We start from the raw sequence: 16,116 nt of genomic DNA on the forward strand, positions 1-16,116 counted from the left end.
ACACACTATTCTGTCCTAACAGTGTATGTAATACACTAACGCTTCGCACACCCCTGCTCGGTCCCAGTCAACACAAGATCGTAAATGATGTCACATAAGATGTTAAAGTGGAGGCCATATAGGTTCTTCTTCATACAATATGTACGTATATCGCCTCCACTTTAGCATCTTGTATTGCGTCATATACGATTTTGTGTTGACTGGGGTGGCACAAGTCATCCGAGGCGAAACCGCGGTACCCCTAAAAGCCGAGGCTGAATGGAAGAAAGGGAGGAGAAAAAGAGACAATCAACGAGCAAGGTGTGAGATCGGGGTCAGTCGATCCGATACCAAGCTACGATCAAGACGGAAGAAAAACTACGGCCTTCTTTTGAATGCGTTTATAAAAACCACGTGTGAAAACGTTTGAGACCGGGACCCGAGCATCGAGAAACCCCCGGACATTACGAATCAAGACGAGAGTCCTCGGATAGGGATCCAAGCCGCGTATCGCCGAGTGTTTTCCAAGGCCTGTCGTGGCGTCTGTAAACGCACGTTCCATGGGTTGGCTTCAGTGGTCGTTATTCGTTCGGGCGGCTTTCAGCCGTTATTGGCCAACCGTGCCTGGTGGCCATCCGACGGTACCCCAATTGTTTGGCTTCAGTCGTTCGTCATCCGACAATTTTCGGGCGGAAGTGCCCGGGGAAATCCACGTGGTCAACCCTAACCCTACCTGCGGCATTCGGCGAGGCCACAATACCCGGGAGAAAGCTTCCGTGTCCAACCTCAACCTCCAGCACCGGCGGCCTTTGGCCGTATTCTGCAGTGTGCTCAACCTGCCTTCGCCAGTCTTCGCGTCCAACCACAAACACCCGCCCAAGCGGCGTTGTGCCGCATTCGGCAGTGTGCTCGGTCGGCCTAAGGTAAGGCCCAGCCCTTGCCGTATTCGGCAGTGTGTTTGGCCTGCTTTCGCCAGCCTCCGCGTGCAACCATCAACACCGGAGGCGTTATGACGTATTCGGCAGTGGGCTCAACCTGCCTTAGCCGATCTCCGTGTACAAGCAAAATCACCTGTCGGCGGAAAACCTACACCATAATTACGACCATCGCACTGAGGAGTATTTCAACCCAAATCCTGGCCAAAAGTCAAAAACAATTTTTTTTAGATATTTCCATATTATTTTTCGTTTTTGAGTTCTCAACTAATTTGCTATGGGATTTTTGAAACAATGTTGTTTACTTGTAAGCGATGCTGGCTGTCGAAACTTCACCATAATTTCAATGCTAGTTTTATCGCAATTGTGGATTGAAACATATTCACGTTTTATCATGTTTTTGTTGATTTTTAATGAATTTCAAGATGAAAATTTATACAGGTATCAATAATGACGATATTTAAAACTTTTTCAGGCATGATTCGATCTGAAACCTTTTTCAGGTGATCCATAATCATGATATTAATTACTAGCTTTTTTCTACCTTTTTACAGTAATATGTTTTACAAAATAAAACTTTTGATTAGGTTCCAAAGCAGTCCAAGCAACGAAATTGTCAGCGTTGGAAAGATTTGAGTTTCCTGAATAAGCTCCATAAGAAACATTTCACGCAAACTCACGCAATCGTGAGTTACTTTTATTTTTATTTAGTTCGGTTTGCTTAAAAATGCTAGAAAAAAATCATGGTTTTGATTGCCAAACCTCACATAAATTATGTTTCGCTTCCAAAGAAGAGTGAGAATTTGATGAACACACCGATTCATAAAAGCATACGCTTTTTCCGGATATTAAGATTATTAAGAAACATAGCGGTTGATTTGCATTTCGGATTTATTAGATCATCTCCATTTGATATTACAAAACATTATCGAGGGACTTTAACCTCATTTGATGACAAATTTATATTGTTGAAGTAAACAAACAAGGTACATCTTTTCGGAAAATTTATTAAGTAATAATCAATGAATGAAGATTAACATAAGGAAGTCCATATCCACTGACTGAGCCAGATGTGGGCACCACTCGTTGCAAGCACGCTGTTGTTCTCAAAGACAGCGTTCTTGCGCCAAGTGGTGCTCTTTTAAAAACAATAACTGACGCCGCCAGTGGTCATACTTCACTGCTAGATGAATGTAAACATCATAAAAACAAAAAATATACTTTACTGTTTCTATTGAATGCATTTACAGACGACATAACGATTGACATACTTTTGGCCACGCTTTTACACTGCGTACTCCTATGTGCATCGCCCGGCCTTGGGAGGCGGGCCTTCGATCATCCGAAAACCAGGTAGCATGCAGACACGGTATGTTAAATCGGATGCCAACAATAGGCCCCAACGTCTCCGGCCGGCCACCTCACTACTAATCCTATGAACTAACCCTAAACAAAAACTTAAAATTAAATAAAACAATGCTTTAAGATCTATATTTCATTTTCATTTCCTTCTACCAACAACGTGTTTGTTGATTCGTCCTGGTAATGTCCGTATCTGCCTCCTTGGTGTTGTAGGCCCCTTAAGCAGGTTACAAGTCGACCCTGAGAAATTTGGTGAGCTAGTTAGGGACGTCTGGACGTCCACTCCATAGACGTGAGGACGTCAAGGGAGATTGTTGCAGATTGTACTTTCGTTGGCCATATCTCATCGCGGCGGTCGGCATGTCGTATGATATGGTTCTCAGAAAATTGGATTTGGTTCTCAAGAATCGGATACGGAGTTTCGGGAACCGTAATATTGGACGTACACAGTTGTCATTATAAGTCGCAATATAACCTATTCCCTTTTGCAAAACTATTTTAATTTCGAAAATCGGTCCACGGTGTCAAAAGTTATGACCAAAAGTATGGCCAAAGTGTCGTCCCTATCTTTTAACGGTTAATACCACTTGGCATCACGCTTCCTCGAAATTATCATACGACGGCGTGTTAATTTGAACAATATTACCAAAAATAATGAGCACATAATATCAAACATGAATATATTTCTCGCGCTGAGTTTCATAGGGGCGTAATTGTAATTTTGGCGGGAAACGACTATTTATTATATTTGAGTTCCCCGCATTCAATTCTCACCAAAAAGATTTGTCTAAAAATGCTTAGAAATAACTTTTTTATTAAAATAATACTTAGGGCCCTCCTTAGCCGTGCGGTAAGACGCGCGGCTACAAAGCAAGACCATGCTAAGGGTGGCTGGGTTCGATTCCCGGTGCCGGTCTAGGAAATTTTCGGATTGGAAATTGTCTCGACTTCCCTGGGCGTAAAAGTATCATCGTGTTAGCCTCATGATATACGAATGCAAAAATGGTAACTTGGCTTAGAAGCCTCGCAGTTAATAACTGTGGAAGTGCTTAATGAACACTAAGCTGCGAGGCGGCTCTGTCCCAGTGTGGGGATGAAATGCCAATAAGAAAAAGAAGAATACTTAGACGTAACTATATTCATCAATGAGAGAAAAGATACGCCGATGTAATTTATTTCTATAAAACGTAGAAAGTTACGTCAACTGTGATTGAAATGGTTATTTTGTTATTTGCCACTCATTGCTTTGCTAAATGTCAGTTGGCAAAGCACGGAACACAACTTCTGATTTCCAAATGGCTAAAACCATAGAACCTGGAGTTTCAGAGGAAGATATATGGCTCTCGACCAAAGATATCGAAACGGGAACCATAGAAATCATAGGTAAGAAATTATGAAGAAATTGATACATAGTACACACACTTTTTTTCTCTTTGTGTGCTTACAATCCTAGTCAGTACAAATTCCGATTGCGGTCAAGTTCTTCAGATGTCTGACAATCAATACCATTCCATAAGCATTCTGAATGATTCTGTGGATAATTTGATGGAAGTGGATCTAAATGTTTCAAATGTCCAAAATACTTCAAACAATTCCTCTGCCGATTACGAGCTATCAATCGTATCATGTAAGATGATGATTTCTACAATTATAAAAATAATAATATAAAAATACATTCTTTATTTCATCTGTAGTAAAAAATGGATTTGCAGAAAAAGCCATTGTTTCAAACACTCAGCGCATTGAAGAGTTACCAGTTATTCCTGTTGTCGGCTATATTCCTGAGTTGCCTTCTGTATCAGGTTAGATCACACTTCTAGGATTGCTCCATAGAACTTTGGGAGATCCATTATAAATTACATACTTTGGAATATTGCAGGAGATGAAGGCATGTTGCTTAACGACACATTTTCTTTACATTCGGATAGTGATCCGGAATGGTAAAATGGTGAAGAGGATGATTATCAAGACAAGAAGAGAAAGAAGGACACCCAGAAATGGAAAACGATTCGACGACGTAATGCAAAAGAAAAAGGTCTTGCCCACGAAGGTATGTAAGTGTGTCGAAATAGCCATCCCAATCACTAAAACATATGCAGATTCTCGGTACTTTATATGCCGGGAATGGGGTAAGAAACACGAGTAAGAAACCGATTCGTATTTCGACTTCAACACTAAGCTCTAAATAATTTTCTTTCTGAAATGTTCTTTTCGCACAAATGTTATTTTCGGACAAAACGTTATTTTTGGAAAATTTAAAATCTCAAACAACCTCGTATGATTCAAAGAATGGAAAATTTAAATTATGTTTAAAGTATTTACGCCAAACATGCTTTTCGTACTTTAAATACCTATCGAACTTATGCTAAACGTCGCGCAGCCTTCAAAAAGCACACGTGTTTCCTTCGATAGTATCTCCTAGAGCGCTAATTCCAACTCCTGGGGTAACAGACTTGTCGTGGCCGAGCGAATGCCTTAGACATCCATCAAATATCTGAATTATCGTGGGCTGTGTACTCACAAGTATGTCCAACAAGAACATGAGGCTCTAGTGATACATCATTAATGCGTATTTTTTTGCTTATCCGATTCTGCAAACCGAGCTCACATTTAGAAAATTATGGACGCATATGCAGAAACCGATTGCTTTGATCAATAGTTTCATTTGGATTCAAATAACTTATGCTTTGCATCGAAAACTATAATTTTAATGTCATTAAAAACAGCTACTACCACAAGACTAACTCTACCCCCACCTTTCATCGACACGTCTTCTAAAGCCTGAATAAGATTGGCTGGCCACAGGCGCTTGGTGCGATTTAACAGAACCCCGGCCATATGCTTCTCTGACAACCAATTTTTATAAATATACAGCATCGTTTTATCGCAAATAAGTTGAATTTTTGAAAAAAAAAAGAAGAAAAACAACTCAGTTGTCGAGCTGGAAGAGACTGACGTCCAACAGCTTTCAAAGGCAAGAAAATTCATTCAATTTTTATTGCACATATTAGATAAACGCAAACTTCGACAGAAACTTTATTCCGCATATTCCATGACGATTTGAAGACATTTATGTTTCAAACAGCTTCTATATCATGGCAAACAAACTTTGTCCCTGGTGAAGCATATCGGCGTGAAAAACATGACATGACCAACGGGCTATTTATTTCGTCTTGACTCACACTACCTAGCCACGTTTTCGCCCTTGCCTTTGATCGATACGCCGCCGTCATGAGTCGCGTCTAAAGATGGCGACGCCACCACAACCTTCACGCCTTCACCTCGAATTTAAATTTCTCTTCTCAACCGACTCTGACTAATCAGCAGTCTCGAACTCTCGAACCATCTTGAACAGGTGAACTATGTAAGCAACCACGCGTCTCCATGTTCTAGGCATTGAATCAATCGTGAAATCGCAAAGCGTTGCCCCTTCAAGCAAATGTGTTCGTTCACGCTGTTTGGGCGCAATTAATCACATTTCCGTCCTCCGCAGATGAATGACTCGAGTGGGCGGTCATGGTAGGAAACAACGAATCGTTCGCTTTGCTTTCGGATGTCGAACAGCGGTATACCGATTTTAACGATGTTCTCGCCATTGTTGTTTGGGGTTTCTTGGAATGAGTGAGTTATCTATAAATGTGCAACTGCCAGAACATTGTGATGAATGGATGGTAAAGAACAACATTGCGTTCTTGGCACATCAATAGAAAAAAAAATCTGATTTACCTAATCACACCACGGTGGAAATGCCGTGCTTGTGGTTAGGCGACTCAATTAGCTACAACAACGAAGGAACGCGTATAGCGCATTGAGGTTGATACCAGCAAGGACTCCATTTTCGCTTTCTGGCAGGCGCGTTCAAAGTTAGGTTTTTAGATATTCTACTCCTTCAGTAAAGCCTGGCGACATCTACTTGGAACAGCAGGATGGCTCATAGCCAAGCTGCCTTCCATCTCATAAAAACGTTGCGAGTCAGATGATAATTTCTGGCTAATGTCGATTCGGCTCGAAATCGAACTCACAAATGTTCAACCCACTGGGCCTCCCTGCGTGCTTACATAAATAAACATGTTTAAAGCTTTCCTGAGCGGTCGAACAATATTATAAAATAAACTTATTCCTATAAAATTTGTTCAAGCTGCAAAGCGGGAACAAGACCCGATCGTTAGGAAGGTGGCCAGAGAAGTGGTGGTGATGGTGAGAAGGGCGAACAAGGTTGACAGACTGAGGCCTTTTCCTTCCTTGGAAAAACGTTGTAGTTCTTGGGTGAGGGTGTGCAAGGCTTAAATAACTTTCCGGCGTAAAGAACTGGACAAAGGTGTTTTAACTGTTCTAATCGGAAGCATTTATTTCATAACCATGTAATGGGTTGACCAATTTGTCCTTTCCGTGGAGGGACCTGTGAGCCATGAATTTAGAGTTATTTAAATTATCGTTTTTTTTGTGTGAAATATGCATAATATCATATTTGTGGCCCTCCTTAGCCGTGCGGTAAGATGCGCGGCTACAAAGCAAGACCATGCTGAGGGTGGCTGGGTTCGATTGCCGGTCTGGGCGATTTTCGGATTGGAATCATCGTGTTAGCCTCATGATATACGAATGCTGAAATGGTAACTTGGCTTAGAAACCTCGCGGTTAATAACTGTGGAAGTGCTTAATGAATACTAAGCTGCGAGGCGGCAATGTCCCAGTGAGGGATGTAACGCCAATGAAGATGAAGAAGATGCATAATATCCATTGCCGATATCTATCTTATCGATCTCACGTTTTGTTATGCTCGACTAGGCCCTTGGCTATATCCTCTCCGGATCAGCGAAACTTGCAGAGAGTTACTCACCTTACTAACCTTACTTGGAAATAGGACGTCACAGAACAAAAGACAGTTAAGGATAGATCAAGAACAAAATTTATAGAGTACAAACATTTAGCTTAGCACATTTTACATTTCTTTTATTTATACTTTAGTTTTAACACAAACCCTTGAGCTCGTTGCGGCCATTTCGGGAACCTGTGGGGCCCTTTGCGTGCAACGGAAGAAGGAAGATGATTATACATACGTGTTTCTTGATGCCCACACCTCGGCGGGGCTCCGAAGGGTCCTTTTGGTACAATCAAAGTTAATAGCCTTTACGGGTATTAGCCACCCGGAGTGGGAATTAATTACTATGTCTGAAACTCGATTTGTGCAATTGGGTCCTTTTGGTTGCGCACTGCTGGGGCATAGTAATGTCGTAAAGGCGGAATGCCATTCGAATTGCTTCCGGTCGACTTCCAAGTCGCTAAGACGGATCGCAGAGGATGGGAGGGGGCCTATCTTCCTCACTCTCCTAGGGCTTGATTTCGTGGATGGGTAGAAAGGACCAGTTCAGATGCTCGTCTACGAGAAGGGGACCCAGGTCCGGGCTCGTTGGCCACTGTCCGGGTTTCACTGGTTTCGTCCCGTAGACACTTCACAAGCACAATCGAGATCGGAGTAAACCGTGATCAAGATTGGTGGCGATAAAAAAAACTCTAGTAAAAAAACGCGTCTAGTATCCCGAAATAAAATTAGGAAGTGAACCGACTGCGGCATATCCGTAGCATGTTGGATGTACCGGTGAAAACGTAGGATCGAATAGCTAAAGGCCACAGAAGCAGAAGCTCGTCAAATTTCCTCAAAACTTCAGCAAAATTCGGAAAAAATCAAGTTAGCTTAAGGCCTTCAAATGTCTTAAGGTCTTCAAATGGGCATATCTAGGACATGCCAAATCCATCGTCATCCATTCCAGACCTCCGATCAGATCAATATTGGCCCATGTCGTTTGTTACCAAAGGCTCCCATAGCCTGTCTCTTATTGAGATTTTGATATCTATATACCTCACACACTTTCTCTCTCTCACACACTTTCTCTCTCTCACACACTTTCTCTCTCACACACACATTCTCTCTCTTGAACACTCTCTCTCTTGTGTGGTACTACATGATAAACATAAACAGAGCATGCCACGTGGTAGCGGTTATATGACAACAGAATATCTCTTGCTCATTGAGCTCCAAGCAATCTGACAGGTAGGACGTGCCTACTCAAGTGGTCCCTTTTCACAGCATTATATTGGGCTTCCACAATGGCGATCCAGATGCCAGGAGTTGCAAATTATTCATCGTTGCAACGTTAAGAGGAACCTAATAAAGCAGTTTTGTCGAAAAGGGACTGTTCTGGCAGCACTGCCACTCCGATGAGTCGTGAGAAGTGAGATGACAGCTGACAGCGAGTGAGGAAGAAAGAGAAAGAAAAGTGATGGATGTGGTAGGACTGTCATCGATTAGATAAGAAAGGAAAAAAATGGTCAAAGAAGTTTGAAGAAAAAAGTTTGCGAAGTATTGAGCGGGAAATTAATATTAGGATAAACGGGCTCGAGAAATCCTTGAGACGACGAAACCGGGTAAGGTACGCCTGGTCTGGGACGTCTGTCTGTCCTGTCTGTCTGTCTGTCTGTCCTGTCTGTCTGTCCTGTCTGTCTGTCCTGTCTGTCTGTCCTGTCTGTCTGTCCTGTCTGTCTGTCCTGTCTGTCCTGTCTGTCCTGTCTGTCCTGTCTGTGCTGTCTGTCCTGTCTGTCCTATCTTTTTTTTCTTCCTAAGCAATGGAGGGGGAATCTGCTCAACAGACATCCTGAGCATGGGCGTAGCCAGGATTTCGAGCAGGGGGGGGGGGAACTTTTTGGGTTTTCTAATTTGTAGTATTATAGTGATTTTATGAAAACACATGAACATTAGTGCTTGGCACTATTTTCTTCTAAGTTCCAAAAACTTTGAAACGAAATCCACAACCAACAGTAAAGGCTGGATCACAATAGCACGTTGCGCTGGGCGTTGAAGTCAGCGTTTTGTACTAGAACGCAACGCTAATAAACGTGACGCATTCATGCCCACAATGCAACGTTCGCGTTGTGCGTTTATTAAACAAAAATAATGATATTTGAATTTCTAAACAAATCCGCTCTGTTTCTGAAATAATATTTATTATCAAATAGGCAAAAAAAGAAATATACAAGCTTCCTTCAGGAATTCCTTCGACAAATGCTCCAGTCATTCTATCCGAAATTCTATCAGGAATTCTTTATGAATGCCTCCAACAACTTCTTCGGCAATGTCTTCAGGAATTTCACCATTAATTTCGCCGGGAATTAATCCAAAAATTTCACCATTATTTACTCCAAGAAATCTTCCATGAGCTCCTTTATAAGTTCTGCAGGGAATTCTTCCGATAATTCTTCGTGCTGTTTCTCATAAAAATTTCTGAAAAATTGCACCATGAAGTTCCTAAGAATATTCCATGGAAATTCCGCAGAACTGCCAATAAACATTCCTGAGAATTTCGCCAAAAATCTTCGAATTTCTTGTGTAAATTCCATAAAATTTTCCCTGAAAGTTTCAAATAATTTCTTTTCACCGAACATTTATACAGAAATTATACCGAAAATGAAATTTTCGGAGGACTTCCTAGAATAATTCCCAAAGTAATCCTGAAAGAATTCCGGTGGAAGCATCAAGATTTCCACTGAGAGATCCTCCAAGAGTTTTTTCCAAAAACTCCTCCGGGAATTCTTCCAGGAGTTCCACCGGCAGTTCCTCCAGGATTTCCTCCGAGAATTATTCCAGTAGTTCTATCGGCAGTTCATACGGGGGTTCCTCTGAAAATTCTTCCGGGAAATTCTCCAGAATTTCCTCTGGGAATTCATTCAGGCTTTCTTTCTGGAATTCATTTAGTTTTCTTCAGGAATTCATATAGAAATTCACCCGGAAGGTCCTCCGAGAATTTCTCTGGGAGCTCCTCAGGAAATTCTCCGGGATGTCCTCTGACGATGACGATGGTCCAGCTATATACCCCTACAAAGGTTTCAGCTAGACAAGATTTGTCTATAAGATGAATTTTCCACGATTTTTTCCGAGGATTCTTCTGATAGTTTCACTGGCATACTCCCGGGAGTTTCTTCAGAAATTCCTCCGGAAGTTCCTACGAGAATTCCTCCGAGAGCTCCTTCGGGAATTCCACCAGCAGCTCTGCCAGGAACTCATCCAGGCTTTTTTCAGGAAATCATTTAGGCTTTCTTCAGAAATTTAAATGGAAATTCCTCCTGAAGTTCTTCCGATAGTTTCTGTGGGATTTCCTCCGGGAGGTCCTCTAGGAATTCTTCTAGGAGTTCCTCCTGAAATTCTTTCGAGAGTTCTTACGGGAGCTACTCCGGCAGTTCCTTCGGGAACTCCTCCGGGAGATACACCTCAGAAGAGGAATTCCCAGAGTAATTTCCGGGGTAAGTCCCATTTTATAAGGAAATGCTAAGACAATGTAACAATAAAACCGGACTTAGTTAACTCCTTGATAAAGGTACAATATATGTAACCGAAATAACGATAAAAACGTAAAACCCGTTTTAGAGCATAAGAAGTCTGAAAGCCATAATCTTAAATATTATTATTATCTTTATTTGGGAAGTTTTCAGTCCAAAGCTGGCTCACCTCGAATCCAGGAATTCCCTGTGAAGTTCCTAGAGAGATTCCCGGAGGAACTCTTGGTAAACTCCTGGAGGAGCTCCCAGAGGTACTCCCAAAAGCACTTCCGGAGAAATTCCCACAAGGAAGTCCTGAAATAATTCTTGGAGAAGTACCTGAAGGAATTTCCGGAGAAATATCAGAAGTAATAACTGGAAACAATACCAGGAGGAATTAATGCCGAAATTCCCAGATGAAATCCTGAAAGTATTCCCAGATGAATTGCTGATGATTACTGGAGGCATTCCCGGGCGTTTGTTCTGAAGAAGTTCCTGGAAGAACTCAATGGAAGATGTCCTGGAACTCTCAAATTGATTTCCGAATGAAATTCTGGAGTATATTCCGAGTGAAGTCCGGAAAGAATTCTAGGACAATTCTGCAAAAAAAATTCCCGGAGTAATTCCTGAGGGAATTCCAGGAGAAGTACCTGAAGGAATTCCCGGAAAAATACCTGGAAGAATTTCCGGGGAAATACTTGGACGAACTCCTGGAGAAATTCTCAAAGAAATTTGTAGAGGAATTCTTGAAGGATATTCTGAAGTAATTGCGAAAAGAATTCTAGAATGAAATCCTAGAGGATTTCGCTATTAAGTTTATGGCGGTTTTATCCCGGAGGAATTAAAGGAAGAGCTCCTGGAGAAATGCCTGAAGAAGTTCCTTGAAGAATTTCCGAAGGAATTTCTTATAGATTTACAAGTGAAATTATGGAGCGAAATCGGAGAATTTCTGTCATAAATTTTTGAAGAAACTTCTGGTGGAATTTCGGGAGGAAATTCCGTATGTATTCTTGAAGGAACTCTCGAATACATTCCAGAAAAAATGCCGGAGATTTTGCTGGAAGAATAGCCGAAGCAATGTCTAGAAGTAAAACTTAGAAAGAAGTAAAAAATCTTCAAGGAATTTCCTCATGAATTCCCTAAAAAAATTTAGTGAGGGGTTTCTAGATAAAAAGGACTTACAATTACATGAGAAGGATTTTCGAACGATTTTCAAAAGGAATTTGTGGATAACTTCCCGGAGGAATTAAGAAGTTTCCAGGGGAGTTTAGTTTAGAATTTATGACCCCGAAATGTTTCGAGTTGTTTTGAACTTTCATATGTATTATGGATCCTGGATACCCTAATAAATCTTTTGGATTTCAACCACCTATTTCTGAATATGATTGGATTGTAAAGTGCATATGTTAAGGGAATTTATTCCAGTCCCCGTTCAATCTTACCACCATTTAGGGGGGGGGGCGACGCCACCTCCCTGCCCACCTTTGGCTACGCCCTTGATCCTGAGTTGTCCAAGAAGTGCGGGGTTAGGGACCACCTCCAACAGCAAACGAGGGAGGCAGGACTACATCCAGGTGGCCTTACCACGCCCTATGTCCTCGGAAGGTGGGAAGGGTCGACTTCGCGCCTGCTTCCCTCTGCACGACTGGTATCAAGAATGATGATGGAGCGTGCACCCCAAATTGACCTCTCTGCGACAGGGCCATTTCGCCAACACACAGAGGGACTTGCCGACGCGGTACCTACGCCTGCCCCACCCTTGACGAGGACACCTTTCCGTCCTCGGGCTCGGTACCCGGTTGAACGACGCTGCAAAAGCGACGATACCATGTTGTTCTGTTCTTCGCGCGGCCACTTGTTCGATAAAAGGATCGAGTTCGACCACAGAGCATGACCACCGGTATGACCCATGACTCCGATCCCTTGGACCACCTCTTATTTGCGCCTGAACTAGCCATCCTTGAGTCCACGCGCCACCTTCTGTGTAGCTTCTAGACGATTTGGGCGATAGCTGATAAAACGGCGTTCCAGCCAACTTCATCTTTACACATCCTCCGAACTAGGTTGTCCGGGGTAGTGTCCAGACCACATGTGGCAAGCATGTGGTCACGCATTGCGCGAAAACGTGAGCACACGAACAACACGTGTTCCGCCGTTTCCTCTAAACCTGCGCACACCAACCACTCGGGCGAGGCCGAGCAAGCCAGCTGCGTTACCTGCACTTTGATTTTGCAGCACGTTTAAACGCCGGGCACATCGAACCCCCCATGGGGTGCTTGCTGTTCACAGCTTTGCTGGAACAAATCAAACAATTGGGAGGGTTCGTGCAGCATTGTGCCTTATGTCCCTCCAATCCGCAGCGTCGGCAGAGATTGCTTCTGTCAGGGCCTTTGCAGTCCCATTGCTTGTGCCCCGGTTCCAGGCACTTGAAGCAAACTTCGGGTTGCTCGTATATGCCCACAGGGTACACCGACCATCCCACCTTGACGCTTCCTAACTTGACTACCTTGGAGCCGTCCGCTGCAGATAGCCGAACCAATGCTACCTGCGTCCCTGCCGGACCTTTCCGTAGCCGAACGGCTGCGGTGGACGCCTCCACTTCACACTGTCGCCGCAGTGCCGTGACGAGATCTTCGACTTCGGTGATCTCGTCCAGGTCTTTAACCCTTAGATTCACCTCCGTCGTGAGTGCCCTCACCTTGACCGTCTCGCCAAGGACTTCCTCCGCCAACTTCTTGTAGGCGGCGCCCTTTTGCGAGACGCCCCGCTTCAGCTCGAGGATCATCTCGCCCATCCGGGTACGTCTTATTCGACGTACGTCGGCGCCGAGTTCACTGAGCTTGACGTCACTCCTCATCGCCTTCAGGACGTCCGAGTACTTAGCCTCGTCCGTCTTGATGACTAGGGCATCGCCCCTGGAGCGATTGGCGCCTACCCTGGACTTCTTACTACCCTCATTCGCCTGGGCCTTCTTTTCGGCCCTTGACGTCTTCGGTTTCCTCTTGTTCTTGACCAGGGTCCAGGAGGCGTCATCCCCCTCTATTTCCCTGGTCTGGTGCAGCTGAGAGCTCTCAGCCTGCCGTAGCCCCTTACCACCGTCTTTCCTGGGTGGACGGACCTTTCCAGGTCCTTCCTCCCCCGGTTTTGGAGGTACCTGGCCGGGGTTCAGTTTCCCAGCCCCACTACCCTTGTTCGAGGTAGTAACCCTCCGCGTTTTGGAGCGGCCTCCAGGGAGCTCATCCCCTAGAGACTGTCTCCCCCGTTTTTGTGTCTGCTCCGTTGGAGCAGTCACCCCCGACGTACCTGCAAATACTTGAGCCTCAGTCTGGGTAGACTTTGGTATCACCGTCTTCGCTGGCACGCCCTCGGTCGATTCGACCTTGCCCGAGTCCGCGAATCCTTGGGCCTCAGTCTGGGTAGACCTCGACTCCACGGATTTCACGGGTTTACACTTGACAGACTGTCCTGTCTGTCTGTCCTGTCTGTCTGTCCTGTCTGTTCACAGTTTTTACCTGTTTATGATGAAAGTGATCAAAAAAAACCAACGATGATTCAAGTCAGCCATGCGTTTCGGCTCACGATTAATTTAAATAGTACATGAGTTTTGGGATTATGACTTTTTTCCAACACTGACCGTCACTGCGCTGCCGTGTCCAATCTTCTTGACATCTTGTAAACTTGTAAACTAATAAAGTTCAAGTAATGAACTTAAGCTAATTTTTAAAAGATCCCCCTAATAAAGTAAATAAAAAGCTAATAAAGTTTGACGAACATTTCTCGGCCTAACTTTCCGGGTTTCTGAGCGAGTAAAAGACGTGATGAGCTTGTTCTTAAAAAAATGATAATAAGTATTTCAAACAGCCTGTTTCTCTTACTAGAGATTTTCATCTCTGACCATTTGAGGTGATCGAAAACAACCATGCGCCTCCATCTCCAGACTGAGTATGTAGCATTGCTGGAGGTATCATAAGGAGGATGCATTCTCATTTACGGCAGCAATACCAAGCGAAAAAACGGAATTGGATTCTTCCCAAAGATTCTGGCTTTCGAGAACAAAAATAGGGCTGATTGTTCTTTCTGTTCATTTAGCGCAAATTTATCACAATAAAGTTACGTTTGAATTGTTATTATTCTAATAGTAGTAGTAGTCCCTTATTTTAGCAGAGTCATTACACTTTCAATAGACCTCCCAACATTCTATATCCCTAATCGATTCCAATAACTGTAATTTTCATCATAGCTTCTTAGTGAACAATGAGAAAATAAAAATGAACAACGTCGTTGTTGTTCATCGTGCAAAGGGTGAGTTTTGTTTTGATTGTTACTTGAATGCCAAAATCCAAGAACGAATTAGTGATAGAAAAGTATGTGTGTATTGATATTACAGACACGACCTGAGTGCAACGGTGAAACGGCGAGGAAGTAGACAATGCATTCGGCTAAATCAGTCACAGATATATTATTAGAATCGAAAAGGACGACACAAACGAATGGATGTTGGTGATATAATTTGCCACTATTTTCGGATACCAACATCATTGTTGATGATTGTGACAAATTTGATTCACAAGAGAGAGTTTTGCTGTAAACAAAGCGCTTCATGCTAAGGTTCATAATTTAAATCGCTTTTCGAAAAAAAAATATTTACGGCGCCACCAGTTCTCACCTTGAGATTGTTCGCGTCCGATCCGAAAACACGGTCAAGTACGTCCCAAGGGACGAAAAATTCAAGAATTCCTACGGCAACGCAACAGCCGCATGGTGACATTTTAGTTTTATTTTGTTTATTCATTGCACCCCATCATGTCCGGCGCAAACGAACGACTTGCATTTGCTGCGTCAATAAACAACCATCGCCATTCACACATATCAATTGGGAGTGGGAATTTACCACCATTGAACGAAAGCGCAGACAGGCTGCCGGTCGTGTGCAAATTTTCAAAAATATCTTCGCCGAAATAATAACCATTCCAAGCGAACTGCCGCCATCATTATTCGTTGAGAATGAATTCTGGTAAAAAAAACCAAAACACAAACAAAGATGTTTGCTGCAGTTTGTAAGGAGATTCATTGAAGGAAATAACAAAATATAAAATGGGGGTACTTGAAATAATCGAATAAATACATTGGTCTATGAAATCAAATCATGAACGCATTGATCTATCGAAGTGATACAACTCACTCTACGTGAGGCATGACTCAGTTTGCCAAGTAGGCTTTGAAATGGGAATGAATTTTCACCAGTAGGAAAATGTTTACCACACCCATACAAAAACGTGAAAATTCCCGCAATGCTTTTTTCGCCGCCTACTAAGCGTCGAAGCGCGTGACGTCATGTGTATACTATTGGCCACCTGTGCTTCCAAATTTGAGCTCAGTACGTGACTTACTTAGCAGTGATGGCACTGATTGAACGAGTTGATTACTCTCTTGAGGAAATAAGACTATCTCCATATAAAGATCTATCCAGGGTTGATGATCAAACCAACCGTGAAGGTCATTTCAGGATTTTCGCCATTAAAATGTTGCTCCC

This window comes from Armigeres subalbatus, chromosome 1, assembly GCF_024139115.2.
Source record: "Armigeres subalbatus isolate Guangzhou_Male chromosome 1, GZ_Asu_2, whole genome shotgun sequence".
NCBI lineage: Eukaryota > Metazoa > Arthropoda > Insecta > Diptera > Culicidae > Armigeres > Armigeres subalbatus.